This window comes from Orycteropus afer, unplaced genomic scaffold, assembly GCF_000298275.1.
Source record: "Orycteropus afer afer isolate SDZICR_OR568_19922 unplaced genomic scaffold, OryAfe1.0 scaffold00354, whole genome shotgun sequence".
NCBI classification, from domain to species: domain Eukaryota; kingdom Metazoa; phylum Chordata; class Mammalia; order Tubulidentata; family Orycteropodidae; genus Orycteropus; species Orycteropus afer.
The window spans coordinates 1,384,170-1,388,093 of NW_006921941.1; the positions used below are offsets into that span (position 1 = coordinate 1,384,170).

At 35.7% G+C, this 3,924-nt stretch overlaps 1 non-coding gene across 1 annotated transcript; it reads left to right on the forward strand.

The window, feature by feature from the left end:
* The first annotated feature begins 499 nt into the window (after window positions 1-499).
* On the forward strand, window positions 500-603 carry LOC122151255. Its single transcript, XR_006164055.1, has one exon. It is a non-coding gene; the product is annotated as a U6 spliceosomal RNA (small nuclear RNA).
* The last annotated feature ends 3,321 nt before the right edge of the window (window positions 604-3,924 follow it).

Genomic DNA, 3,924 nt, shown 5'->3' on the forward strand with positions numbered 1-3,924 from the left:
GTGAGTTTGGGTTTTGTTGGTTTTCACTTGCTAGAGAACCAGAGAGAGAGAGAGAGAGGAAGGAGGAAGAGAAGGAGAAGAAAAAGAAGAGGAAGAGAGGAAGGGAAAGTGAGAGGTCAGGAGAGGAGACAAAAATCACAGATTCTACATACTTTCAGAGGATTAGAGAATACAATGAAAAACGTTTTGCCAGCAAATTCAGCAATCCAGATGAAATGGACTTTTTTGAAAAAATACAATTTACCCAAATTGACACAAAAAGAAACAGAACATCTGAATAACCTAATACTTATTTTAAAAACCGAATTTGTTATACAAATATCTACACAAAGAAAACTCCAGGCCCAAATGGCTTCACTGGAATGAAAGACTAACATCAATCTTACACAAACTTTTTCAGAAAATAGAGGAGGGAGAGTCGCTGCCTACTTTATTTTACAAAGACAGCAAAACCCTAATACTAAACCCAAAGACATTACTAAGAAGAAAATTACAGACCATGCTCACTTCAGCAGCACATATACTAAAATTGGAACAATACTGACATTAGCATGGCCTCTGCACAAGGATGATACACAAATTCGTGATGCATTTCATATTTTTGGGAGGAGAGCTATTATATTGTGGTGATCCTAAGCAGTGTCACAAAACAAAATGTGTATAAACTGTTGAATGGAAAACGAAGCTACTTTGTAAAATTGTACGCAAATCACAATAAAAAGTTAAAAAAAGAAAATTACAGATCAGTAGACCTCCAGGCCTGACTTATGGCAACCCTACATGTGCAGAGTAGAACCACACTGTAGGGTTTTTCAAGGCTGTGACCTTTCAAAAGCAGATCACCGGCCTGTCTTCTGAGATGCCTGAGGGGGTTTGAACCACCAACCTTTTGGCTAGTAGTCGAGCACTTAGCTGTTTGTACCACCCAGGGACTCCTCATTTGAACCTTAACCAATGTAAATTCATCATAGTACAGAATCAAGGAGAAAAACAATATGATCCTCTCAATAGATGTAGACCTTATTCATATTCACTAGTTTTTATACAAGTTCATTTGTTTGTGACGTTTTGCATAGTTTCTATTGATTTATCTTTAAGTGCACTATTCTTTTCAGTGTCTAATTTGTTGTAAACTTATCTTTTGTGTTTTTCATCTCAGACATTTGATTTTTCTTCTGTAAAAGTTTTATTTTAGTCTTTTTTTTAAGATACGCATATCAAATCCCTTCTTAACGTGCTCAAGTTTTCCTCTGTCTTCCTGAAGATACAGGACATAGCTATAACAAATGTTTTAATGTTCTTGTTTACTACTAATAATCTGTTTAATTTCTGGGCTAGTTTTTTTTTCTCCTTATTATGTGTCATAGTTTCCCATGTCTTCACATATTTAGTTTATTGGTGCCAGACATTGTGATTTTTCCCTTGTGGGGTGTGGAATACTCTTATTCTTATTCTTATTATTGTTTAGGGATGCAATTAAAATCCTTGGAAAGAATTTGATCCTTTCAAGGCTTGCTTTAAGCTTTGTTAGGAGGAACAAGCATCGCTTTTAGTCTAGGGTTAATTTTTACTTATTGCTGAGGCAATACGCTTCTGACTATTCATCTGATGACCCATACTTTATGGCATTTTTTTTCACTTTGGCTGGTGGGAACATGAACTATTTTTTAACTCTGTGTGAGCTCTAAGGACTTTTCTGTCTGCTTCTTTCACATGGTTCTTTTCCACAGATGTATGTGCTCATCAGTACTCAGCTAAGACTTAAGAGGAGCTCTGCAGATATCCAGAGCTCTGTCTGTGTAGGTCTCTTCTCTCTGCCACTCTGCCCTGTGAGCTGTAGTTATTTTGGTCTCCTGGAAACTCCTTTTTCTGCATCTTAAATCATGGCTTCACTTGGGTTCTTCCTCTCTTCATTGTAGCTTTTGTCTGTGCAGGTAGTAATGGGCAATCATAAGTCTTATCTCATTTGTTTCCTCTTTCTCTTTTTGTCCAATGTCTGAAAACGGCTTTTTTTTTCATGTATTTTGGCCATTGCTTTTTATTTAAGGTGCAAGAGTAAACCCTCCATTTACTCTACCTTGCTTAGAAGCAGAAGCCTCAACACATTTTGTTTTTTAAGTTTTAATACTTAATTTGTAATTTTTTAAGCAGAGAAGTTTGTATAACAAACCTCCATGTACCTATCACTACCTTCAACAATTATCAACGTTTTGCCACTCTTGTTTTATCTTGTTTGTTTGGTTTTGTTTTGCTGGAGAAGTTTAAAGCAAACCCAATTCTGTAATGTGAATGAACCTTGAAAACATTGTGCTCAGTGAAAAAAGCCTGTCACAAAAGATCACATATTATACAATTTAATTTATGTTAAATGTAAAGAATAGGCAAATTCATAGGACAGAATGTAGATCAATAGTTGCTAGGGGCTTGGGGCAAGAGGACATGAGGAGTGATTACTAATGGTGTGGACTTTTCTTTTTGAGGTGATGAAAATATTCTAAAATTAGATAGTGGTAGAGGTTGCACAATTCTGTGATACTAAAAATGACTGAATTTTGAAAGGGTGAATTGTATGCCATATGAATTATATCTCAATAGGCTATCATTGAGAAGCTATACATATGCATAGAAATATATCTACAATTATGTTCACCAAATATGTGTAAACTTGGGTGATTGGTTTCTTTTATATATATTTGGATTTTAAAATAAGGAACATGTATTCATTTTCATAAAAATATGTTATTGCTTTCAAAGAAGTAATGGGACAGGTGAATCCAGATTGTAGAGGTGTCAAAACCTAAAGGAAGGGCAGTGGTTGAGCAGTGCTAAGAGGAATAGATTTTTGGAGAGAAAATTTTGTATCTGGTGACTGTTAATCTGCTGGGCCTGTGCTTGTTATAGAAGTGCAAACTTCATTAGCATGATTACGATTAATAACACGACTCATTTTTTTTGTTATCTTAAGCCCAACACTTGAAAAAACCCATGATGTAATTTTACTGAACTCAAAGAGGATCTGTTGGTACGGATAATTTACTGACAGAAAAGCTACTTTCAAAGAGGCAAGAACAGAAATATTTCCTTTCTATGGTGTGCCTCAGATTTGATCATGGAAAAATGTGCCTTGCAAACATTATCTCAGCAGGAAAATCCATAATTAGAGCTTTAATTTTCCTCCAGGCACTTTTTCCTGAATTGTCCAAGAAACCGAATGAGAGGTGTCTATAAAACCATGATAATTGCTCTAAACATTTCCAGTGCCAGCTCTACTACAAAGCTGATGTGTGGGAAGTGGGAAGTTGAATAGTGTTATAGGAGAAAAATGACTGTGTGACCATAAGGCTTGCATCCAAATTCCTCCCTCTCAGAAGGGTTAGCAGGGAGACCCACAGAACTCCCATAAACACTTTCTGTGAAGGCATTTTCCACTGAAGCACTCATCTCAGAGAAAGTTTGCCTTGATTACTAGAGCATCTGCAACAAGATGAAGGTAATCAGACTTCCTTTGTGCAAAATGACACATGTTAGTAACCAATGAAAGGTGAAAGGAGAAGGATACAAATATCTGTCATTATTTCTACTCACCTCCAATATCTTAATTTCAGACATCTTTCTTTTTGATTATTACCTCCTATCCTTCCTGTGCACTTGCTCTAGTAACCCATTTGAGCATTTCTTTAACTACATTGTGATTTTAACCCATTTATTTTCACTCTTGATAAACTCTTTCATGATCTCACTTTACTTCTCACTAGCCTGAGTATCTAAGACTAAGAGAAGTTATGAATCTAGATGTTTATTTTTAGCTGGGTCCTTACCGTTCACCTACTTCCCAAATCAGTTTGAGATGATTGATGTATCAAAACACTTATTATGTAATAGCATAAAGATTTAGACAAGGAGATAAAAGTTATTTAAGATGTC